This window comes from Aquarana catesbeiana, linkage group LG09 (genome assembly GCF_042186555.1).
Source record: "Aquarana catesbeiana isolate 2022-GZ linkage group LG09, ASM4218655v1, whole genome shotgun sequence".
NCBI lineage: Eukaryota > Metazoa > Chordata > Amphibia > Anura > Ranidae > Aquarana > Aquarana catesbeiana.
Window position 1 is genome coordinate 141,335,189 of NC_133332.1, and position 27,683 is coordinate 141,362,871.

Here is a 27,683-nt window from a genome sequence, read left to right on the forward strand (position 1 = left end):
GGGCTGTGCACCTTTGGGACGTTAGAAAAAGTCCTGCAAGCAGCATCTTTGGGGTGGTTTGGGCAGTTGCCTGAATCATCTGTAATGAAAAGACAACAGTCAACTGAGGAAGTGCAAGCACACTACTAGCTGCTAAAGCAAAGCCCTGTTACACCCAACATAAGCCTTATGTTGCTGGTAGCAAAAAGTTAAATGTGTCTTTAGGCAGAGACTGACTAAGCACCCTAGAATGATAAAATGTCACCAGAACTCAGGTGCAATTAATAGACATTTTTATTTTCTCAAAGATACTGTATTGTTTGTAGCCACTATGTCTCCTTGAGGAAGGAATCCTGTGTGGCCTTGAAATGTTAGGCTGCATATAACATATGTGAATTTTCACTAATACAAGTGTACAATAATTAGCACTAGAGTGCTGGTGATAGCTCATCCTTCTATTGTTGTCTATGTGGCACGATCAACTTGTAGGCAGGGTTTAATACCCTTTTGAGAGAGGTACCTCCCCTAGGTGGTTATAATGGGTGGAGGTATTCTAGAGCAGGAAGAGCCTGGAGCAGAGGAGTAATGGGAAATGGCTACCTCTGGTGTATAACATTTAGCTTGTAACCTGAGAAAGAGAACCCTTTGGGGTAGCCCAGTATAGACTGAAGTGAAGAATGCACTTATGAGGAACCTGTATTTAGGAAGATTAAATAGTTGGGTGGACATTCTTGTTAATGGTGAAACTGCACAGTGATAAATTATTACTGTTGGACCTGCAGTTATGGAGGTGATGGTCATGATGTACAGAACTGTTATCTTGGTAAAGTCACAATAAAAGAAAATCATAAAAGGATGAACATTTGGATATTATTTTCAGCAGTGGACCTTAGGTCTGAAGACTGTGAGTAATTCAAAAATCAAAATGGCAGAGCCTCTCCCTATTACAGGTGAGTGCATACTCCCATGTTCTTAAACATGGAGAAGATGGGAGGTCTCCAAGGCCAGCTTGACAGGAGCTGGAAACAAATAAGGGATGATAATACTTTACATAGTTGGTAGGTTATGGTACTTCATCATCTGCAGAAGGTGTGTCAGCCTTACCAATTGGAGCAGTACCAGAAGACAAAGCTGAGAAAGGAATGACCTGTACTCAGTGTGGGACCAGTACTCATCTAGTGAGTGTGAACAAGACATAGCAGTGATTAATCCTTACTTGTGGAAGAGAGCTACTGAGGAGGGAGTTAAACCTCACTTTACAATGCCAATCTATTAGGAATTCACCATGGACACCAGACTAAAATGATTCCATGGGAAGGATTGCCATTTGTCGTAATGGGCTGAATGAGACCCTGGTTCTGGTATGCAATTGACTGTGATCATTGAACACTGGGGTTTTGCAGGACATGCCATGATTTCCTCTTTGCGGTCCTCCCTAGTCGAAGGTAGTCTTGTGAGCGGCAAATGGCATGGAAGGAGAACGCAAACTGGTGAGAGGGGGCGTAGGTGTAGGTTGATGCTTCTATGATTTCTTGATCGCTATTTGGCACGTTATGGGCAGGACTTGTACAGACTGGACTTTCTACTTTTGTCCGCAAGTTCCACTGATGCTTTACTGAGTGGAACTATGGCAGATGTGTATTTGGGCAAAGTGGTGCTGTCCCGGCCTGGAAAGGGCAATTTTCACTATATTGGCACTGGGGAATGGAGGGACTACCCTGACCCGAGCTATTACTTGTAAATGCTTCTGTTTATGGTTCAGCCTTGATATATTCATATTATGTATGTGTTACTTTCATATCTAAAACAGTTCAAGTGATAAGCCTGGTATAATGTTACAGTATATGTCATATTTTTTTAAAATTTGTGGTTAAGTTAGAGCTGTGCCAAAGACTTCCAGTATTATGGTTCGCTTGGCACAGGAGCATGCCAATTTTAACAGGTGGGCAGTGTAGGCAGGGGTTAGTACCCCTTTTAGAGAGGTACATCGTTTTTGTGGTTATGTTGGGTGGAGTTGTTCAGCCCCATATACTCCAGAGCAGGAAGAGCCTGGGGTAGAGGAGTAACGGGAAAATGCTACCCCTAGTATACAAAATGTAAGCTTGTAGCCTATGATGTAGTATTGATAAAAAAATACATCAGGACATGGGGCCTTGTGTAAAGGAAGGCTCACAATAGCTTTTTTCATTTCCATAACCGTGAAAAGTTTAGAAAATATCAGAAGTTATTCTATCCGGAAGATGTATAAAGGTCAAAAATGCTTCTATCTCAGGTTTAGGTGAGGAGCATGAGGAGGTAGCTCCTGATGGAGTTAGGTTAAAAAGCTGAGAGTAAAAGGAGCTAAATTGATTGGCAACCTCATATTGATTAATCAGGCATCTCTCATTGGGGTTCCGTGGGGTATGGAATTTTAGTTCAGGCTTATTGTTTTTTTTTAATAGGGATGGGCGAACGGTTTGGCCCGAGCATAAGTTCGGGCCGAACTTTGGTTGTTCGGATGTTCTGCGAACACCGAACAATATGCAGTGTTCGGGGCAAATTCAAAAGCCCCCAGAACACAGTTAAAGTCTATGGGACACGAACATGAAATATCAAAGTGCTCATTTTAAAGGCTTATATGCAAGTTATTGTCGTAAAAAGTGTTTGGGGACCCGAGTCCTGCCCCAGGGGATATGTATTAATGCAAATTCTTTTTAAAAAAAGGCTGTTTTTTCAGGAGCAGTGATTTTTTTAATGCTTAAAGTGAAACAATAAAAATGAAATAATCCTTTAAATATGGGGGTGTCTTTAGTATGCCTGTAAAATGGCACATTTTTCCCGTGTTTAGAACAGTACTACAGCAAAATGACATTTCTAAAGGAAAAATTGTCATTTAAAATTGATCGCGGCTGTAATGAATTGTCGGGTCTCGGCAATATAGAAAAGACTCATTAAAAAAAAAAGCATGGGTTCCCCCCAGTCCATTACCAGGACCTTTGGGTCTGGTATGAATATTAAGGGGAAACCCAAACCAAAATTAAAAAGAAAATTGTGTGGGGGTCCCCCTAAAATCCATACCAGGCCCTTCAGGTCTGATATGGAAATTAAGGGGAACCCTGTGCCAAATAAAAAAAAATGTGTAGGGGTCCCCCCAAAATCCATACCAGACCCGATTTTAAGGGGAACCCTGCGCCAAAATTTAAAATAAAATGGCGTAGGGGTCCCCCCAAAATCCATAACAGACCCTTATCAGAGCACGCAACCTGGCAGGCTGCAAGAAAAGAGGGAGGATGAGACCATACCAGGCCACATACCCTCAACAAGGGGAGGGTGCTTTCCCTTGCCCCATGATTGTGGGGGTATGCGGGCGGGGGGCTTATCAGAATCTGGAAGCCCCATTTAGCAAGGGGACCCCCAAATCCCAGGCCTCCCCCCTATGTGAATTGGTAACCATTACCATTTCGCAAAAAAAGTGTTAAAAATGGTAAAAAAGACAAGAGACAGCTTGGGACAAGTCCTCTATAAAAATATAAAAATGTCCCCCGATGTAAATTTACGCTGCCCGACAGACCGAAAAAGAAAAAAAACGCAACCGCTCCGCCTCCGCGGGAGGCTTCCGCCGACTGACGCTTCTTCTCTGTGACAGTTCTTATATAGCTGAGGGCGGGGCCACCTGGTGACGTAAATGCCACAGCCACGGTGATGCCCCCCTCTGACGCCACAGGGGCCTCCCCGTGGCTTCCCCTTCCTCATTTTTATTGTTTCACTTTAAGCATTAAAAAAAATCACTTTTCCCGAAAAAACTGCCATTTTTAAAAAAAAAATTTGCATTGATATGTCCCCTGGGGCAGGACCCAGGTCCCCAAACCCTTTTTATAACAATAACTTGCATATAAGCCTTTAAAATTAGCACTTTGATTTTTCATGTTTGTGTGTCCCATAGACTTTAGCTGTGTTCATGTGTTCTTCCAAATTTTTTGCCTGTTCGGTATGCTCTGGTGCAAACCGAACCGGGTGGTGTTTGGCTCATCCCTATTTTTTAATTGTATGGCTAAAAGAACTCCAGGTTTGTTACTCTGAAAGTACCATTTCAAGTGTAGTCTCTTGAAGTAAAAATCAGATTTTTCATGAAGATGGTCGCTAAGTTTATGTCTAAGATTTCACAATTCTGCCTCAGCTTTGGCAATGGGCAAAAGTTTGTTAGTTTGCAACAGAACACAAATTTGGCTCAATAATTGAGTGATGGTGGCATTGTGGTGTCTCTTCTTGTGGGCCCCCAGTTTGATAAAAAAAAGACCCCTTAAGAAGGCCTCGTGGGCATTCCAAAATACAGCATGGTCAGAAACAGATCCAGAGATGGAGGAGAAATCATTCTTAATCTCGGATTTAATTGATGCTTTATGTTGGGGATGAGTAAGAAGAGAGGTGTTAAGTCTCCATAGTGTACTTTGGGGTGAATATGAATGAGGAAGGAGTTTGAAAGTAATAAGAGCATGGTAAGACCACATAATAAGCCCAATATGAGCTTCGGACCAAATGTAGGGTATGTTTGTCTGAAAGGAATATATCTATCCAAGAATAAGATTTCTGAGTGTGGGAATAAAATGGATTATCTTGTTGAACACATCTTAACAGGATCATAAAGATCTTCAGTCTTCAAGAGAGAGGAGAGGACTGTGGATCGCCTTCTCATTCATATTAGAAGAGTCCAATGAGTAATCAGCAACTTCATTAAAGATGCCACACATAATCAGGTGATCAGTTATATTTGGTGCCTAAACATTGAATAAAGCTTTGTTCCTGGTAATCTAATGATCATTGACACATGGAGGAGGTTTGTGTTGTTTGGGGGTAGGCAGCGGAGCGGAGAGAAGGCCCCAGTTCATCAGACATTTTACACAATCTTTTGGTGTGAGTATAGATATAGACTAATTGGTGTTGTTAGGTGACCAAAAGTTTAGTTGGAAAGCTCCACTTGTATAAGATGTGACATTCTCTGAGAATTACTGTACAAAAACTGAATTCCTTTTGCAGATCTCCAAAAAGCAAGTTCAGGCAGTGCCAAAATGGAGATTACAACAGAGAGGATTTGCTGTTTGATATGGAGAAAACGAGTATGTGAACCAATACATTCATTGGGATGTCTGTGGGGCGGTGCTTAGGCTTCTGGATCTCATGTGCTCGATTGAGTATAACTTCTTGGAGAGTAAAGAGATACTGAAAAAAAAGGGATGAGCTCTGAGTGTTTTATGAATTCCGGAATGCTACTGAAGTTAATATTATTTCTTCTGGAGCAATTGTCCAGATCTTCCATTTTTGATTTAAGCTGCTGTATTTCCTCTGTGGTTGTCATGAGCACCAACCATTTTATTGTAAGCCTTTGTGAATTTGCTCATGTGTTCCTCAAGCTGTCTAGTGTGGTCCTCCATAATGTCAAGCCTGTTATGGAGCTGTGAAATAGATGCATAGATCTCACTATAAAGATCTTTCTGAAGTGTTAACAGCATTGCTTTTAAAGTATGTTCAGACACAGTGTCAGTGGTGGGAAGTGCAGCTAGCAAGTCATGATTTCTCCCCTCATTACTAGTGGTCTCAGGAGGTGCACAGTGTTGTTTATTATGTTGTGGGGCTGTGCTAGGTGAATGAGCAGGGGATAGAGCAAGCCACTTACCTCTATCTGTTGTAGTCTGAGAAGATACAGGGAGGGTGGGAGCTAAGCCATCCATGTCCTCAGGAGTGTCCAAGACAGAGTTATGGCTCCTCTCCATGTAATGCAGTGATTCAGTGAGTAGCTGGATGGCTTACAGTGGCTGGGAGAAGCACTCCGATCTGGTGCCATCTTGAAGGCTCTGCATGGCCAGTGCAGTTAGGCAGCGAGGTGCTGATGGCTTTGTTTTACTTCTTTGACATTCTGGTCGAGTAGCTCTGATGTTCCCACCCCTGAGGAGTAGAGAAATGGTAGGAAAGCCTCACTGTGTTGCTCGGTATCCGTGCGGTGGAGTGGAGCTTTGGGCTTAGGCAGCCATCTCAGTACAGAGCAAACCATGCCCAACAGCTTTACGTTTTGTCTGTAGTATGAAGTTGTCCATGCCATTAAATCTATCCAAACAGATTATTTTATCATTCCATCAATAAATATAAAGTTCCCCATCACAAGCATCACAGCATTGGCAGACCCTACTTGGAAACATACAAAGAAACAGTACTATGCATTATTCTCCACACGCATTTCTACTGAGAATATAATGGAAGAAAATAAAGACAAACATAGGCATCTATTAGTTATGAGAATAGAAGGTAGAAGATCTCCCACCTCTAACAGGCTAGAAAGTGAAAATTCAAGCCATAGTTCACACAAAAAAACTGTTCTTACATATATTAAAATAACAATAGATGTGTATTGCATCTTGCAAAGAGTAGTTTTTACCCAAAGAGTGAGTTGTTATATAATGTAACAATTTGAAACTGAGTCAGCTAGGTATGGGGATAAGATGGCTTTCTGGTTTGTACATGTTAGTGTCAGTTTATAGCTTTATACTCATTAGGCATTTTTTTCTGTTGATTACACAGTAATTCAATTACATTCTTCCTACAATTATGTCAGAGGCCATAACCCTGTTCCATCTCCTGCTTTTTTCCCTGCTGGGAATGGCTGAATGTTAATCATACTGCACAGCTCACATCACACTGTGTGAGATTAATAGTGCAATCTGTTTAAATCCTCCAATAAAGAGCCCACAAGCAAACAATTTTGCATTTGTTTAAAAAGAGTGAAATAATCAGATATCATTTTTTGTGTAATTCTGTTCCTAGAATACACTGGAGGAAATGTACAAAACTAGGGCAAACTAGGGTGATTTCTGAGCCTTTTTGTAAGTGTGTAGTTTACCAAAATGCATGTTATTTATAATGCACAATTGTATAATAAATAGTAAAATGTCTTGTTCTGTCTCAAAATGCCAACATTTTCATGTTTTCTGCTTCCTGTTACTTTTTAAATGTCCCCCATGATGCATTTTTTATGACTGAATTTTGTGAATGATAACTGTCACAGTTGTAAGAACAGAGAAAGACACATAAAAGTTCGGACTTTAAAGACAATTGGACCACATATTTTCTAAAACATATATTTTATTTATACATATATTATGCAAAGTAGAAAAGAGGAAAAACACTGAACATATACACAAGTTAAAAACATGACATCACAGGTGCGTAAAACATAGGCCACAAACGCCCCAAACATTAAGAAAAAGGTTTGCATTGACATGTCCCCTGGGGCAGGACCCAGGTCCCCAAACCCATTTTATAACAATACCTTGCATATAAGCCTTTAAAATTAGCACTTTGTTCATGTTTGTGTGTCCCATAGATTTTAACTGTGTTCGTGTGTTCTTCCAAATTTTTTGCCTGTTCGGTATGCTCTGGTGCAAACCGAACCGGGGGGTGTTTGGCTCATCCCTATTTTTTAATTGTATGGCTAAAATAACTCCAGGTTTGTTACTCTGAAAGTACCATTTCAAATGTAGTCTCTTGAAGTAAAAATCAGATTTTTCATGAAGATGGTCGCTAAGTTTATGTCTAAGATTTCACAATTCTGCCTCAGCTTTGGCAATGGGCAAAAGTTTGTTAGTTTGCAACAGAACACAAATTTGGCTCAATAATTGAGTGATGGTGGCATTGTGGTGTCTCTTCTTGTGGGCCCCCAGTTTGATAAAAAAAAAGACCCCTTAAGAAGGCCTCGTGGGCATTCCAAAATACAGCATGGTCAGAAACAGATCCAGAGATGGAGGAGAAATCATTCTTAATCTCGGATTTAATTGATGCTTTATGTTGGGGATGAGTAAGAAGAGAGGTGTTAAGTCTCCATAGTGTACTTCGGGGTGAATATGAATGAGGAAGGAGTTTGAAAGTAATAAGAGCATGGTAAGACCACATAATAAGCCCAATATGAGCTTCGGACCAAATGTAGGGTATGTTTGTCTGGAAGGAATATATCTATCCAAGAATAAGATTTCTGAGTGAGAGAATAAACTGGATTATCTTGTTGAACACACCTTAACAGGATCATAAAGATCTTCAGTCTTCAAGAGAGAGGAGAGGACTGTGGATCGCCTTCTCATTCATATTAGAAGAGTCCAATGAGTAATCAGTGTAATGAGCCCCTTTGCTCGCTCTGCCACACATAATCAGGTGATCAGTTATATTTGGTGTAACCAATCTGAGTGAAAAAGTGGTATTTATGGTAAAAAGAAGCTAAAAAATTAATTAATCGCGTGTAATCACAAAAACATAAATGTCAGTTATCCAAATCCCCCTAAAACAATTATTTTATAAAAAATGGTGAAAATTACCATAAGTATGGCTGAAAACACTAATAACCATAAGAATTATTCATGTTAAATAAAAAATTTTATTAAACAAATCAGACTATCTTAAAGAAATGCACCGCATTTTAGGAGACCGTGAGACCTACATTGAGCTACCTAATAATCCAACACGAGAGTACAAAATAGCATTGAGGAATCTGATAGCCAAAGGCTATGATTCTTACATTCTAAATAAAAAAGAGAGATCATTTTTAGTTCCCCTCGCCCCACGTGTCCCAGTTATGTATTATTTACCCAAAGTTCATAAAGACCCTCTCCACCCTCCTGGCAGACCTATAATTAGTGGCATCGACTCGATTACCTCTAGAATCGGGAAGTACATTGATTTCTTTCTCCAACCCTCTGTACGTAAGATGCCGTCCTATCTAAAGGACACTAGGGATGTGATCAGACTGTTATCCAGTGTTTCATATTCCGGTGACCTTATCATGGCCACTGCAGACGTGGCGTCCCTCTACACCTGCATTCCACACCGTGAAGGTGTGGATGCAGTTAAATGTTTTCTTAATAGGGATGTTTCCCTTGCCTCACCCCAGATCAATTACATTATAGAGCTAATAGAATTTGCAACTCAAAGTAATTATTTTTGGTTTAATGGCAACTACTATCGCCAACATAAGGGGGTGGCAATGGGTGCCAAGTTTGCCCCTAGCTTGGCTAATTTATTTATGGCCAAGTGGGAGGAGGACGTCGTCTATGCCATGGATAACCCACATCTTCTGCTGTGGGCCCGGTACATAGACGACGTCCTCCTCCTGTGGACTGGGAACCATGATGACCTGATTGACTTCATGGCCTCTTTGAATGCCAATGATAGGGGCATTGCCCTGACATTTGAGGCTAGCACCACTTCAGTCCACTTTTTAGATTTGGTTATTGATAGAAAAGAAGGTGGATTTAGCTTTAGTACTTATTTTAAGTCCACCGACAGAAACAGTTACATATCAACTGACAGTTGTCATCACACCTCTTGGATTAAATCAGTACCCAGGAGCCAATTTTTACGTCTACGTAGAAACTGTACTGATCAAGACACCTATATGACTCAGGCCATGTTACTCAAAGATAGGTTTGTTGAGAAAGGCTATAATCCGCCTGACCTAGATAGAGAGATTGAAAAGGCCTGTAGTATAGATCGTCAGACACTATTGCAAGATAAACCTAAACAATCTAACGATGATTTCAAATGGTCATTTTTGACCTCCTTCTCGATGCAATACAAACAGATTAGGAAGGTCTTTGAACATCATTGGGACGTTCTAAAAACGGACAAAATATTGGGCCCACTTCTTCCTGATACTCCCAAGGTGGTCTTTAGAGGAGTTCCATCCCTCAGGAATAAGCTAGCACCTAATGTTATTGATCCGCCTAAAAAACCATCCTTTTTTCATAATTGGACTGGTTTCTTTCCTTGCAAAAAATGTCTGGTTTGCCAGTATAATACCTGCGGCAGAAGGGCGAGCCACGAATTTAACTCTACCGTGACTGGCCGCACGTATGCAATTAAACAATTTTGCACCTGTGCCACTACCGGGATTGTTTACTTATTGACTTGCCCTTGTGGCAAGCAATATGTGGGCCGTACAATTAGATCGTTTACTGTACGGGTCTCGGAACACATCAACCTCATTAAGGCGGGTAGCACGAAACATACAGTCCCTAGACATTATAGGGAATGTCATGATAGAAATCCGGCTGGCACACAGTTTCTCATCATAGATAAATATAGGGCCCCTTGGCGGGGGGGGTCTACTCTTAGGGGAGTCTCCCGTTTGGAGACATACTGGATATACGAATTGGGGTCACACTTTCCGCAGGGTATCAATGTCGATTGGGACATCAATTCGTTTATTAATCAGGCATAAATTGTAATCTACATTTTACTTTAGATTTTTTCGACATCTATTATTCATGTTAGCTCGATTATGATGGTCCCTTTTTTAGCTATATTTATATATATACATTGCCATACGGTATACGTTTTTATTTTATTACTAGGCTTTTTCTTTTTGTATACATTGTATGTGCCTATAAATATTACAGTTGGGCATGTAAATGTATTTTATGCCCCCTACTGGAAGTGTCTGGGAGGTCAATAATATGAGTCCATATAATGTAGACTTCAAATAATGTCCTTACCCTCTATCATAGGCCCCTTCGCGCATTGATAATATACTTAATTTTTCACACTATGAAGCTTTTTATGTGCACCTGTAACACATTTAAATTTCATATACATTTGACTTCCATCTCTGCTGACACTTGTCTTCCACTTCCGCCCTGCGTCATAGGGCTGAGCTTTGCTCTCTATGGGACGAGCGTCTAGCAATTGATGACGAGGCGTGTTTGTTATCACGGAACGTACTGACGTAGCCGCGTTATGCGCATGACGTCATCGCGCTATATGAGAGTGAGGCTTGGGTGGCGGCTTGGAGCGCACTGTCACCGCTGCCCAGTCTTGCGCGTGACGTCAGTGCGCTCAGAGGAGGCTCGTCATAGCGTTGGAACGCAGCGGCGTCGCTGCGCTCCTTTCCAGGGGTCACAGATAATGAGAGTGAGGTTTGGTTACGGACTAACCATCCGGACCACCTTTCACTTATTCTTGCCTCATAATTTTATATAATAGTTATATTCCAACATATGTCCTGGTTGCTTAGTTTGCCTTTCAAAACTCTAAGCCCATAATCTATGCCCCTCAAAACCGGAAATAAGGTCATGTGGTTTACTTCCGGTTCAGGACACTTCCATTGGGGGTCATTGCTTATTTGTTTGTCTATATATAGAGCGGTGGGGTGAGGGGGTTCATACCCCAGAAGACGACTACTTAGTCGAAACATGTCGGGTTGATCCCTCACAGCTACCGCTACACGATTGAAACGCTAATTTTATCTGCAAAAAATGTGAGTCTGTTTTTTATCTGTTACTTTTTAAATAAATCCAAGTTTTACGTTATTACACTATGTGAGTGTTTTTATTCCTCACATGTAATACGAATCTTTCGCATGGTCTACTGTGGTATATCTACCAATGTGGAAATCGTGTTGACCGACTTTTCCCCCCCATGGTTTGTGTGACGATAACCTCGGACCGGATAATACATCTAGACCTGTTGGTCAATAAGCTCTTTTGACCTGTATGGCATACGCCATTTCAGGCCACACCTTCCGGTAAGCCTCCATAACTTCTGGTGATGGTCCTGGCACTGTTTCCGAACTTCCGTGCACCTCGGGTCCCCTATGGTCTATGTACCTACCAGGCTATTGGATTGAAAGCTTTTCTACATATATAAGAAAACACCTGCCAAAAACTGTTCATGCACCGCTGTCAGGGTTCTTTTTGTTGTTTTGGACTTTACACTAGACAACTGTTCATGCACTGTCATCGCACATTTCTCTTATTGCTTTAGATTATATTTAACATTTGTATTGAACACATATATTTACTTACTATCTTTGTTTATTAGTCACTGCCATTTGTGTTCACGTGTCATTTCTGTTTCACAATTGTATTGTGTGATATTACTCAATGCTTAGCTTCATATATTGCTACTATTAGCGCCACACTTTATACAATTTTTTGCTGTTATTTCTGCCCTTGAGTCTACGGGTGTGTTGGCTGCTTTTCCAGTTTGTTTTTAGCGCAGCGCTGTACCACATCTACAAATACATATTAGAAGAGTCCAATGAGTAATCAGTGTAATGAGCCCCTTTGCTCGCTCTGCCACACATAATCAGGTGATCAGTTATATTTGGTGTAACCAATCTGAGTGAAAAAGTGGTATTTATGGTAAAAAGAAGCTAAAAAATTAATTAATCGCGTGTAATCACAAAAACATAAATGTCAGTTATCCAAATCCCCCTAAAACAATTATTTTATAAAAAATGGTGAAAATTACCATAAGTATGGCTGAAAACACTAATAACCATAAGAATTATTCATGTTAAATAAAAAATTGCAAATGAAGAATGCATAAAAAGCACCCTAAAAACCAATAAATAGTAAACAGTCCAAAAGTGTTGTACAAATGTGTGTATATAAGATTTAAATCGTGATTAGGGATGAGCCGAACACCCCCCGGTTCGGTTCGCACCAGAACCTGCGAACGGACCGAAAGTTCGCACGAACGTTAGAACCCCATTGACGTCTATGGGACTCGAACGTTCGAAATCAAAAGTGCTCATTTTAAAGGCTAATTTGCATGGTATTGGTAAAAAGGGTTTGGGGACCCGGGTCCTACCCCAGGGGACATGTATCAATGCAAAAAAACCTTTTAAAAACGGCCGTTTTTTCGGGAGCAGTAATTTTAATGATGCTTAAAGTAAAAAAAAAAAAGTGAAATATTCCTTTAAATATCGTACCTGAGGGGTGTCTATAGTATGCCTGTAAAGTGACGCGTGTTTCCCGTGTTTAGAACAGTCCCTGCACCAAATGTCATTTTTAAAGGAAAAAATCTCATTTAAAACTGCTTGCGGGTTTAATGTAATGTCGGGTCCTGGCAATATGGATGAAAATCAGTGAGACAAACGGCATGGGTACCCCCCAGTCCATTACCAGGCCCTTTGGGTCTTGTATGGATATTAAGGGGAACCCCGCACCCAAATTAAAATAAGGAAAGGTGTGGGGCCACCAGGCTCTATATACTCTGAACAGCAGTATACAGGCTGTAGGTTTGTTGTTAAGTAGAATCTCTTTGTAATTTTGAACGGGTACATTTTTAACATGTTTAGCTCCAGCCAAAAAATCTTTTTTAAGCTTTTTGGAAAACATAGGGAAGGGTTATCACCCCTGTGACATTTGTTTTGCTGTCTTTCCTCCTCTTCAGAAGATTTCACCTCACTTTTTGTCCCAATGGATTGGAAAGCATCAGTGGAAAGGAGAAATGTTTTTCCCATATTAACTCTTACAGGAGAGAATTTCCCTTCCTAGGGGTAGATTTCACTTCCTGTTGTCTCCTTCCGTTTGCAAGTAGGAGTCGTTTGTAAGTTAGTTGTTTGAAAGTAGGGTCCTGCCCTATATACTCAGCAGAAATTTGGGCCTTAGGTGTTGCTGTGGCCACAACACTGTAAGCCCTCACAGGGCTCTGCTGTGAAATATTAGATCAAGAATTGTAATTACATGCCCCTGTTGAACAGCAGCTGAAAAATTAGGCCTTAGGCACTGGTGCTGGTGCCACAACACTGCAACCCCTCACAGACACTCTAGTTGGAATGCAGGAACGAGCCCTGCTGCAAAGTATTGCATCAAAAATTGTAATTACACGCCCCTGTTAAACAAGGGCTGAAAAATTGGGCCTTAGGCACTGGTGCTGGTGCCACAACACTGCAACCCTTCACAGACACTCTAGTTGGAATGCAGGAACGAGCCCTGCTGCAAAGTATTACATCAAAAATCGTAATTACACGCCCCTGTTAAACAGGGGCTGAAAAATTGTGCCTTAGGCACTGGTGGTGGCACCCAGAACCAAAAATGTTCTTACAAGCTATCAGCGTGATGATTGAGGAGGAAGAGGATAATTACTCAGGGATAGTCACTCAGCATCAGCATAGGCAGTCTTTGAAGGGATCTGAGATTTCAAAAAAAATTATTCGGTTACATCAGCATCAGGTGCTTGGTAGCTGGTGGTGATCCAAGACTCATTCATTTTTATGAAGGTCAGTCGATCGACCGAGTCAGTGGACAGACGCACCCTGTGATCGGTTACCACGCCTCCAGCAGCACTGAATGTGCGTTCCGAAAGAACGCTGGATGCAGGACAGGCCAGTAGCTCAATTGCATACTGTGCAAGCTCTGGCCAGTGATCCATCCTCAAGACCCAGTAACCCAGAGGATTTTCGGTGGGAAAGGTGTCCAAGTCTGATCTTGCCCCTAGGTATTCCTGCACCATGTAAAACAGACGCTGGCGATGGTTGCTGGAACCGATCATACCTTGGGGCTGCGGACCAAAAAATTGTCTGAACGCATCGGTCAGACGGCCACCTTCTCCACCGCTCCTTCTTTGACTGACCAAAGCCTCAGCAACACGTTGTCCAGAAACAGGAGTTTGTAACCTCCCAGTCTCTGGGAACGCGTTGCACAGACCTTTCTGCAAGGCCTCCCGAAGATGTTTCATCCTCTGCTCCCTCTGCGATGGCAAGATAAGGTCCGCAACCTTACCCTTGTAACGTGGATCAAGGAGGGTTGCCAGCCAGTATTGGTCCTTCTCCTTGATACCACGAATACGAGGATCCTTACGCAGGCTTTGCAGGATCAGGGAGGCCATGCAGCGTAGGTTTGCTGAGGCATTCGGTCCGGAGTCCTCTGGGTCACTAAGGACGACATGGTCCGCAGCCACCTCCTCCCAGCCACGTACAAGTCCATGTGTTTCTTGGGACTGATCCCTTAAAGACTGCTGCTGATGCTGAGTGCCAGGCTCCACCTCCATACTGACACAATCTTCCTCCTCCTCCTCGTCCTCTTCCTGTGTGATCGGTGGGCACGCAGGAATACTGTCTGGATAAAGGGGGCCTTGAGAGCTAAGGAAGTCCTCCTCTTCCTGCCTCTGTTCTGCCTCAAGTGCCCTGTCCATTATTCCACGCAGCGTGTGCTCCAACAGGTGGACAAGGGGGACAGTGTCACTGATGCATGCACTGTCACTGCTCACCATCCTCGTGGCCTCCTCAAATGGTGACAGGACAGTGCATGCATCCCTGATCATGGCCCACTGGCGTGGGGAAAAAAAACCAAGCTCCCCTGACCCTGTCCTGGTGCCATAGTCGCACAGGTACTCATTGATGGCCCTCTGCTGCGTGTGCAGCCGCTGCAGCATGGCCAACGTTGAGTTCCACCTGGTGGGCATGTCACAGATTAGGCGGTTCTTGGGCAGGTTAAACTCCTTTTGGAGGTCCGTCAGCCGAGCACTGGCATTATATGACCGGCGGAAATGCACACAGACTTTCCTGGCCTGCCTCAGGACATCCTGTAAGCCCGGGTACCTGCCCAAGAACCGCTGCACCACCAAGTTAAGGACGTGAGCCAAACAGGGCACATGGGTCATTTGTCCCTGTCGGAGGGCAGAGAGGAGGTTGGTGCCATTGTCGCAAACCACCATTCCTGCCTTAAGTTGGCGTGGCGTCAACCACCTCTGAACCTGCCCCTGCAGAGCTGACAGAACCTCTGCCCCAGTGTGGCTCCTGTCCCCCAAGCACACCAGCTCAAGCACCGCATGGCATCTTTTGGCCTGCGTACTTGCGTAGCCCCTTGAACGACTACGGAGCACCGCTGGTTCCGAGGAAGAGGCCATGGAGGAAGAAGAAGAGGAGGGGGTGGAGGAGAGAGGTGTGTCACAATCATTAGCATTTTGGAGGCGTGGTGGCGGAACAACCTCCAACACTACTGCACCTTGTCCTGCATCCTTCCCAGCTGCCAGCAGAGTCACCCAATGCGCCGTGAAACTTAGGAAACGTCCCTGTCCATGCCTGCTGGACCATGAGTCAGCGGTAATATGCACCTTACCGCTGACCGCCCTGTCCAGTGAGGCATGGACATTGCCTTCCACATGCTGGTAGAGAGCCGGAATTGCCTTCCGTGAGAAAAAGTGGCGTTTGGGTACCTGCCACTGAGGAACCGCACATTCCACAAACTCACGGAAGGGGGCAGAGTCTACCAACTGAAAAGGCAGCAGTTGAAGTGCTAGCAATTTTGCCAAGCTAGCATTCAACCGTTGGGCATGTGGATGGCTGGGAGCAAACTTCTTTCGGCGGTGCAGCAGCTGGGGCAGGGAAATTTGCCTGGTACAATCTGACGTCGGTGTACCAAAATCAGATTGCCCACAAGTACGTGGCTGTGACACACCTAATTCTACACCTTCATTCCTCTCAGTGCAGGTCTCAGAGAGGACTGAAGGTCTAGTGGGGTTGGAAATCTCAGCTGATGAGGAGCAAGCAGAGGTCCTCTTTGTTCTTTGGTGTGGGTCTTTTAGATACGCTTGCCAACGAACTGCATGGCAGGTCAACATATGTCTGGTCAAGCATGTGGTACCCAAGCGGGAGATGTTTTGGCCACGCGAGATACGCTTGAGACATATGTTGCAAATAGCAGCGGTGCGATCTGATGCACTCGTCTCAAAAAAGGCCCACACCAAAGAACTTTTTGAATAACGCGCAGAGACTGCAGCGCCCTGCACATGTGGAGCTTTGGGGTGTGATGCAGTCAATGTGCTGCCCTTAGGCTGGCCCCTGGAGGGCATCCTGCCTCGTTGGTGATGTGCCGCCTCCTCCTCCTCCTCCTCCTCCTCCTCTCTCCTATCAGGCACCCACGTTGAGTCAGTGACCTCATCATCCCCTCCCTCCTCATCACTGGAGCAAACCTGGCAGTATGCTGCAGCAGGGGGAGCATGACTGCCAGATTGCTGTCCTTCTTGGGCACCCCCTCTGTCCGTGCTCATGTTACTGCCTTCATCGAGCTCAGTATCATCATCAGAGCCTTCCAAACGCTGGGCATCCTCCTGGAGCATGTACCCAACACTGTGGTCAAACAGTTCGAGGGACTCCTCAGGAGGACATGGTGGGGCTAGGGAAGGAGTCACTGATGACATTGAGCCAAGGGAAGAGGCCGCTGCTTTGCCAGACAAAGTACCCTGGGCATGGGTGAGAGAGGATGAGGAGGATGAGGACGGCTTGGTCATCCACTCGACCAAGTCTTCCGCATGTTGCGGCTCAACATGGCCAGCTGCCGAAAAAAAGGCCAAGCGTGTCCCATGGCCACGTGCTGATGAGGATGCACCATCTCCACGACCAGCACTAGACACAGAGCCTGCTTGCCCTCTCTTATTGGCTTGTGACTGTCTGCCTCTCCTTCTTGGCCTTCCAGACATACTAATGGCCTGTAGCTGCACTAAGCTGGGATATATATATATATATATATATATATATATATATATATATGTACTGATACTGCAGCTAGCAAAATCAACTGCCTGCCTGTAGTATGAGAACACCACCAACCTTCTACAGGTAGCTTTAGCTGAACACTGTGAGGTGGACGCACCCCACTAACTTGTAGGTTTAGCTGAACACTGTGAGCAGGGCGCACCCCACTAACTTGTAGGTTTAGCAGAACACTGTGAGCAGGACGCACTGCACTAACTGTAAATAGTCTAGCTGCCTGACTGTGGTACTAATAGGATCAAAAGAACACCAGAAATTTTCTTTAAAATACTGTAACAAGACAAGCCTGCCTGTCAGTAAGAAGATAACAGGAACGGATCTAGCTGAACACTGTGAGCAGGACGCACCCCACTAGCTTGTAGGTTTAGCTGAACACTGTGAGGTGGACGCACCCCACTAACTTGTAGGTTTAGCTGAACACTGTGAGCAGGACGCACCCCACTAACTTGTAGGTTTAGCAGAACACTGTGAGCAGGACGCACTGCACTAACTGTAAATAGTCTAGCTGCCTGACTGTGGTACTAATAGGATCAAAAGAACACCAGCAATTTTCTTCAGGTAGCTGTATTTACTGTAACAAGACAAGCCTGCCTGTCAGTAAGAAGATAACAGAAACGGATCTAGCTGAACACTGTGAGCAGGACGCACCCCACTAGCTTGTAGGTTTAGCTGAACACTGTGAGGTGGACGCACCCCACTAACTTGTAGGTTTAGCTGAACACTGTGAGCAGGACGCACCCCACTAACTTGTAGGTTTAGCAGAACACTGTGAGCAGGACGCACTGCACTAACTGTAAATAGTCTAGCTGCCTGACTGTGGTACTAATAGGATCAAAAGAACACCAGCAATTTTCTTCAGGTAGCTGTATTTACTGTAACAAGACAAGCCTGCCTGTCAGTAAGAAGATAACAGAAACGGATCTAGCTGAACACTGTGAGCAGAACGCACCCCACTAGCTTGTAGGTTTAGCTGAACACTGTGAGGTGGACGCACCCCACTAACTTGTAGGTTTAGCTGAACACTGTGAGCAGGACGCACCCCACTAACTTGTAGGTTTAGCAGAACACTGTGAGCAGGACGCACTGCACTAACTGTAAATAGTCTAGCTGCCTGACTGTGGTACTAATAGGATCAAAAGAACACCAGCAATTTTCTTCAGGTAGCTGTATTTACTGTAACAAGACAAGCCTGTTAGTAAGAAGATAACAGAAACGGATCTAGCTGAACACTGTGAGCAGGACGCACCCCACTAGCTTGTAGGTTTAGCTGAACACTGTGAGGTGGACGCACCCCACTAACTTGTAGGTTTAGCTGAACACTGTGAGCAGGACGCACCCCACTTACTTGTAGGTTTAGCAGAACACTGTGGGCAGGACGCACTGCACTAACTGTAAATAGTCTAGCTGCCTGACTGTGGTACTAATAGGATCAAAAGAACACCAGTAATTTTCTTTAAAATACTGTAACAAGACAAGCCTGCCTGTCAGTAAGAAGATAACAGGAACGGATCTAGCTGAACACTGTGAGCAGTACGCACTGCACTAAATGTAAATAGTCTAGCTGCCTGACTGTGGTACTAATAGGATCAAAAGAACACCAGTAATTTTCTTCAAAATACTGTAACAAGACAAGCCTGCCTGTCAGTAGGAATATAACAGGAACGGATCTAGCTGAACACTGTGAGCAGGACGCACTGCACTAAATGTAAATAGTCTAGAAGATAACAGGAACGGATCTAGCTAAACTGAATACAGTGTATATATATATATATATATATATATATATATGCAACACCTGGGATGCATATATATACACAATACACTTTAAGTGCAGCTAACTGACTGACTGTCCTGCCTAATCTAGCTAACTCAAATGAAATGACACTGTCTCTCTCTCTCTCTAAGCACACCGGAACACACTGCACAGGGCCGCCGTGCAGGCGGCCTTATATAGTGTGGGGCGTGTACTAAATCCCCTGAGCCATAATTGGCCAAAGCCTCCTTGGCTTTGGCCAATTATGGCTCTCTGTTAAGGCGGCGCTGTGCTTGGCCAAGCATGCGGGTCATAGTGCATGCTTGGCCAATCATCAGCAAGCAATGCACTGCAATGCCGCAGTGAATTATGGGCCGTAACGCGCCACACGAATTTGGCGCGAACGGCCCATATCGTTCGCAATTCGGCGAACGATCGAACAGCCGATGTTCGAGTCGAACATGGGTTCGACTCGAACACGAAGCTCATCCCTAATCGTGATTGTACAAAAAGTGAAACACTGGTGAGAAAAATGAAAAATTCTGATAAAAAATAGTGTAAAAAATAGTATAAAAAATATGTGATGTTTATCTGTGCAAACAGAAACTACAAAAGTTAATAAATATATCCGGAAATTGTCCCATGTGTAAAAGATCCTTGTGCAGAAAATCTGAAGTGTATCCAAGCGTTTCCGGATAGGTCTGCTGTGGTTGGTGTAAACCGTCTTATGTGTAACCCCCTCTTGTGCCCCCACTCACCGGAGCGCCCAACCCCTACAGGGGTAATGGGCATATAAATGTAAATCCGGTGGCCAGAAATCCAAACGATCGATGTCCCCCTCACCGACTCCTTCTCAATTGTGTCAACGCTGTATTCTTAATGGCATCCATCAGGAAATATCATGTACATGGAGAAGAGAAGAGCCTCATAGCGTAAATCCAAAGAGAGTTTTATTATGCTAATCCAGCTTACAAATAAAAAGTTATACCCGTCTACCAAAACCGGAAGTCATCAGCATAGACTAAAGCTGAAGCGATGTATGCGTACCAAGTGACCATGTCTGACGCGTTTCGTCATCAAGATGTCATCTGATGCCTCAGATGATGTCTTGATGATGAAACGCGTCAGAGTGGTCACTTTGGTACGCATACGTCGCTTCAGCTTCAGTCTATGCTGATGACTTCCGGTTTTTGGTAGACGGGCCGTGGAAAGCACGCCGCTACCACATCACTGCCTGCCATGTCTGGCGTGGAGCTAGCCGGCAGAACGGTGTCAGTTTTTATCGTTTATAACTTTTTATTTGTAAGCTGGATTAGCATAATAAAACTCTCTTTGGATTTACACTATGAGGCTCTTCTCTTCTCCATGTACATGATGTTTCCTGATGGATGCCATTAAGAATACAGCGGTGACACAATTGGGAAGGAGTCGGTGAGGGGGACATCGATCGTTTGGATTTCTGGCCACCGGATTTACATTTATATGCCCATTACCCCTGCAGGGGTTGGGCGCTCCGGTGAGTGGGGGCACAAGAGGGGTTACACATAAGACGGTTTACACCAACCACAGCAGACCTATCCAGAATCGCTTGGATACACATCAGATTTTTTGCACAAGGATCTTTTACACGTGGGACAATTTCCGGATATATTTATTAACTTTTGTAGCTTCTGTTTGCACGGATAACCATCACATATTTTTTATACTATTTTTTACACTATTTTTTATCAGAATTTTTCATTTTTCTCACCAGTGTTTCACTTTTTGTACAATCACGATTTAAATCTTATATACACACATTTGTACAACACTTTTGGACTGTTTACTATTTATTGGTTTTTAGGGTGCTTTTTATGCATTCTTCATTTGCAATTTTTTATTTAACATGAATAATTCTTATGGTTATTAGTGTTTTCAGTCATACTTATGGTAATTTTCACCATTTTTTATAAAATAATTGTTTTGGGGGGATTTGGATATCTGATATTTATGTTTTTGTGATTACACGCAATTAATTATTTTTTTAGCTTCTTTTTATCATAAATACCACTTTTTCACTCAGATTGGTTACACACACGTTCCTTTGTAGTGAGAAAAGGTATGATGATTTGAATAGTGAACAGCGCCAATCCCCCTATCTTAGTTTATATCACTTGGACTTCACTTAGGTGTTTTCCTTTTTTTGGGGGGGGCTACGGTTCATATTGGTGGCTGTCCTAAGCGCGGAATATTAGTTTACAGTTATATTTGGTGCCTAAACATTGAATAAAGCTTTGCTCCTGGTAATCTAATGATCATTACAAAAAATTCAAAGTGTGGCGCTGTTAATAGCAATATAGAAAACTAAGCATAAAATGATATCACAAAATTACAGTGTGAACCAAAATTGCCACGTGAGCACATATGACAGTGACTAATACGCAAAATGATAAATACATGTATGTGTTCAATACAAATATTAAAACCAATATCAGATATAATCTAAAACATCAAAGGAAATTCGTGATAACAGTGCATAAACAATTATCAAATATAAAGTCCAAAACACCCAAAATTTGTGACATCAGTGCATAAGCAGTATTGAGCAGGTGTTTTATTGTATGTGTAGAAAAACTTTCAACCCGGTAGCCTGGTAGGTAAATGGACCATAGAAGACCAGAGGTGCACGGAAGTTTGAAAACAGTGCCAGGACCATCACCAGAAGCTATGGAGGCTTACCGGAAATTGTGGCCTGAAATAGCATATGCCATACAGGTCAAAGAGGCTTAGTGACCAACGGGTCTAGATGTATTAATAGGTATACCACCATAGGCCATGCGAAAGATTCGTATTACATGTGAGGAATAAAAACACTCACATAGTGTAATAACGTAAAACTTGGATTTATTTAAAAATTAACAGTAAAAAACAGACTCACATTTTTTGCAGATAAATTAGCGTATCAATCGTGTAGCGGTAGTTGTGAGGGATCCACCCGACATGTTTCAACTAAAAAAGTCGTCTTCTGGGGTGTGGAACCCTCTCACCCCACCGCTCTATATATAGACAAACAAATATTGACCCCCATTGGAAGTGTCCGAAACCGGAAGTGAACCAGATGACCTTATTTCCGGTTTTGAGGGACATAGGTTATAGGCTTGATATTTTGAAGCCATTTATCAGAAAAGACTAGACAATCGGGACATATATTAAGATGTGACTCAGATAGTAAAATTATGAGGCAGAAAAAAGTTTGCAGTGGTCCGGATAATTAATCCGTAACCAAGCCTCACTATCAGTGTCTTCATCCAATAGATGAGAGTGCAACGATACCGCTGCGCTCCACACTCTGTGACGAGCCTCGTTTAAGCGCAATGACGTCACGCGTAAGGCTGGGTAACGGCAGCGGTGCGTTCCAAGCCGTCACCCAAGCCTCACTCTTGTATAACGCGATGACGTCATGTGCATATCAGGACAACGACGGCGGTACGCTCAGAGGCGTCAACCAAGCCTCACCATCAGCCACCAAACAGCCACCCCACAGGAAGCGGAGCCCAGCCCTATGAAACAGGGTGGAAATGACATCCAGGTGTCAGCAAGGATGGAAATCATAATATTAAATTGTGTGAAAACTTAAATGTGCTGCAAGTGCCCATAAAAAAGAAAACATGGTAATATAATACATAAAAATTTAGATATATTATAAATACCCACGAGAATCTATAATAGAAGACAGGAAAATTATTCCATAGTCTACATTATATAGATTCGAACACCTGGCCTGCCAGACACTTCCAATAGGGGACATAGGTACACTCTAATGCCCAACCATTATGTCTAAAAAAACACATACAGTGTATACAAAAGGGATAAGCCTAAGGAATTAAAGAGTCACATAGCAATGTATGTATTTTAAAATTATAATAAAAAATAGTAAAAAGGAGACCACCACTATCGGGCTACCATAAATGGTAAATACCAAGAAAAAGGAAAAAATCTAAAATAAATTACAATTTACGCCTGGTTTATAAACGAATTGATGTCCCAATCGACATTAATACCTTGCGGGAAATGGGACCCCAATTCGTATATCCAATATGTCTCCAAACGAGAGACACCCCTAAGAATAGACCCCCCCCGCCATGGGGCCCTGTATTTATCTATGATGAGAAACTGTGTGCCAGCAGGATTTCTATCATGACATTCCCTATAGTGCCTAGGGACAGTATGCTTAGTGCTACCTGCCTTAATAAGATTAATATGCTCTGAGACACGTACAGTGAAGGATCTAATAGTACGGCCCACATATTGTTTGCCACAAGGGCAAGTCAACAAGTACACAATCCCGGTAGTGGCACACGTGCAAAATTGCTTAATTGCATATGTGCGGCCAGTCACGGTAGAAGTAAACTCGTGACTCGCCTTTCTGCCGCAGGTATTATACTGGCAAACCAGACATTTTTTGCAAGGAAAAAAAACGGTCTAATTGTGAAAGAAGGATGGTTTATTTGGCGGATCAATAACATTGGGTGCTAACTTGTTCCTGAGAGATGGAACTCCTCTAAAGACCACCTTGGGAGTATCAGGAAGTAGTGGTCCCAATATTTTGTCTGTTTTTAAAACGTCCCAATGATGTTCAAAAATCTTCTTAATACGTTTATATTGCATCGAGAAGGACGTCAAAAAAGACCATTTGAACTCGTCATTAGATTGTTTGGGTCTGTCCTGCAATAGTATCTGGCGATCTATACCGCAGGCATTCTCAATCTCTCTATCCAGGTCAGGCGGGTTATAACCTTTTTCAACAAACCTATCTTTGAGTATCATGGCCTGAGCCATATAAGTATCTCGATCGGTACAATTTCTACGTAATCGTAAAAATTGGCTCCTAGGAACTGATTTAATCCAAGAGATATGATGACAACTGTCGGTTGGTATGTAACCGTTTCTGTCGGTGGACTTAAAATAAGTACTAAAACTAAATCCACCTTCTTTTCTATCAATAACCAAATCTAAAAAGTGAACTGAAGTGGTGCTAGCCTCAAATGTCAGGGCAATACCCCTATCATTGGCATTCAAGGAGGCCATGAAATCAATCAGATCATCATGGCTACCAGTCCACAGGAGGAGGACGTCGTCTATGTACCGGGCCCACAGCAGAAGATGTGGGTTATCCATGGCATAGACGACGTCCTCCTCCCACTTGGCCATGAATAAATTAGCCAAGCTGGGAGCAAACTTGGCTCCCATTGCCACCCCCTTATGTTGGCGATAGTAATTGCCATTAAACCAAAAATAATTACTTTGGGTTGCAAACTCAATAAGCTCGATGATGTAATTAATCTGGGGTGAAGCAAGGGAAACATCCCTATTAAGAAAACATTTTACCGCATCCACACCCTCTCGGTGTGGAATGCAGGTATATAGGGACGCCACGTCCGCAGTGGCCATAATGAGGTCACCAGAATAGGGAACATTTGATAACAATCTGATCACATCCCTAGTATCCTTTAGATAGGACGGCATCTTACGTACAGAAGGCTGGAGAAAGAAATCAATGTACTTCCCGATTCTAGAAGTAATCGAGTCGATGCCACTAATTATGGGTCGACCTGGGGGGTGAAGGGGGTCTTTATGAACTTTGGGTAAATAATACATAACTGGAACACGTGGGGCAAGGGGAACTAAAAATGATCTCTCCTTTTTATTTAAAATATAAGAATCATAGCCTTTGGCTATCAGATTCTTCAATGCTTTTTTATACTCCTGTGTTGGATTGTTTGGTAACTCAATATAGGTCTCACGATCTCCTAAAATGCGATGCATTTCTTTTAGGTAGTCTGATTTGTTTAATAAAACTATGCCCCCGCCTTTATCGGCGGGGCGTATAACCAAATTTTTATTCTCACATAGGGTTTTTAGGCCCACTGTGGGTAAGGGATTATAGAATTTACGTTTAGGTGGAATCTTCGCTAGATCTCGTATCACTAATTCTTTGAATAGGTTAATGGTGGGTGGAAGTTGTGTTGGAGGGCTGAAGAGGGAGGGATTGGATAAATTAGAATGTACTGTGCTGGACGTTGCCGCCCTGGCTATATTTCTCGTAGGGTTCGAGATAATATATCTTTGAACATTGATTTTCCTAATGAACTTGTGAATATCAATGAACGTATTGAATTTGTTAAGTTTATGTGGGGGGGCAAACTTAAGCCCCTTGTTAAGGACACTTTTTTCTTCCTGTGTAAGGACAGTATCACTCAAGTTGAATACCCCCTGACATATTACGTTCTTATTCGTTTTTCGTCTCTAAACCCTCCTCCCTCCTCTGGTCCCTCTCTTGTTTCTGGACCTCTTTTTCTGTTCAGAGTGTCCTCGCGAAAACCCCGAGTAGTACGTGAATCTGGATACGGTTGTTTATAAGGTGATGGGTCGTACCCGGCACTGGGGAACGGGCAGACATTTTCATTATAATGTTCACGTAATGGGGAATACCTATTATCAGTAGAAATAGGCGGATGTCTATAGTATGATGAGGAATTAGGGTAGTGAGGACGGTAAGGGGAGTCATGATAGCGAGCCGGGGAGCCACGATGGTATGAGTTCTCACGTTCACGATATTGGTAATCATAACCATATTGGTCTCCCCTATTACCTCCTCTACCCCTACCTCTAGATTGATGTCCTCTTCCCCTATGCTGATTTCTAGGGGTATGAGTATTTGGCTGTCGTCCCATGTGTGGAGGAGGACCTCCACCGTAGGGTGGCTGTTTGGTGGCTGATGGCGAGGCTTGGTTGACGCCTCTGAGCGTACCGCCGTCGTTGTCCTGATATGCACATGACGTCATCGCGTTATACGAGAGTGAGGCTTGGGTGACGGCTTGGAACGCACCGCCGCCGTTACCCAGCCTTACTCGTGACGTCATGGCGCTTAAACGAGGCTCGTCACAGAGTGTGGAGCGCAGCGGTATCGTTGCACTCTCATCTATTGGATGAAGACACTGATAGTGAGGCTTGGTTACGGATTAATTATCCGGACCACTGCAAACTTTTTTCTGCCTCATAATTTTACTATCTGAGTCACATCTTAATATATGTCCCGATTGTCTAGTCTTTTCTGATAAATGGCTTCAAAATATCAAGCCTATAACCTATGTCCCTCAAAACCGGAAATAAGGTCATCTGGTTCACTTCCGGTTTCGGACACTTCCAATGGGGGTCAATATTTGTTTGTCTATATATAGAGCGGTGGGGTGAGAGGGTTCCACATCCCACAAGACGACTTTTTTAGTTGAAACATGTCGGGTGGATCCCTCACAACTACCGCTACACGATTGATACGCTAATTTATCTGCAAAAAATGTGAGTCTGTTTTTTACTGTTACTTTTTAAATAAATCCAAGTTTTACGTTATTACACTATGTGAGTGTTTTTATTCCTTACATGTAATACGAATCTTTCGCATGGCCTATGGTGGTATACCTATTAATGTGGAAGTCGTGCTGACCGATTCCTCCCCCCCATGGTTTGTGTGACGATAACATCTGACCGGTTAATACATCTAGACCCGTTGGTCACTAAGCCTCTTTGACCTGTATGGCATATGCTATTTCAGGCCACAATTTCCGGTAAGCCTCCATAGCTTCTGGTGATGGTCCTGGCACTGTTTTCAAACTTCCGTGCACCTCTGGTCTTCTATGGTCCATTTACCTACCAGGCTACCGGGTTGAAAGTTTTTCTACACATACAATAAAACACCTGCTCAATACTGCTTATGCACTGATGTCACAAATTTTGGGTGTTTTGGACTTTATATTTGATAATTGTTTATGCACTGTTATCACGAATTTCCTTTGATGTTTTAGATTATATCTGACATTGGTTTTAATATTTGTATTGAACACATACATGTATTTATCATTTTGCGTATTAGTCACTGTCATATGTGCTCACGTGGCAATTTTGGTTCACACTGTAATTTTGTGATATCATTTTATGCTTAGTTTTCTATATTGCTATTAACAGTGCCACACTTTGAATTTTTTGTTGTTATTTTTGTCCTTGAGTCTACGGGTGTGTTGGCTGCTTTTCTAGTTTGTTTTTAGCGCAGCGCTGTACCACATTTAAAAATAATCTAATGATCATTGACACATAGAGGAGGTTTGTGTTGTTTGGGGGTAGGCGGCGGAGCGGAGAGAAGGCCCCAGTACATCAGACATTTAACACAATCTTTTGGTGTGAGTATAGATATAGACTAATTGGTGTTGTTAGGTGACCAAAAGTTTAGTTGGAAAGCTCCACTTGTATAAGATGTGACATTCTCTGAGAATTACTGTACAAAAACTGAATTCCTTTTGCAGATCTCCAAAAAGCAAGTTCAGGCAGTGCCAAAATGGAGATTACAACAGAGAGGATTTGCTGTTTGATATGGAGAAAAAGAGTATGTGAACCAATACATTCATTGGGACGTCTGCGGGGTGGTGCTTAGGCTTCTGGATCTCATGTGCTCAATTGAGTATAACTTCTTGAAGAGTAAAGAGATACTGCAAAAAAAGGGATGAGCTCTGAGTGTTTTATGGATTCCGGAATGCCACTGAAGTTAATATTATTTCTTCTGGAGCAATCGTCCAGATCTTCCATTTTCGATTTAGGCTGCTGTATTTCTTCTGTGGTTGTCATGAG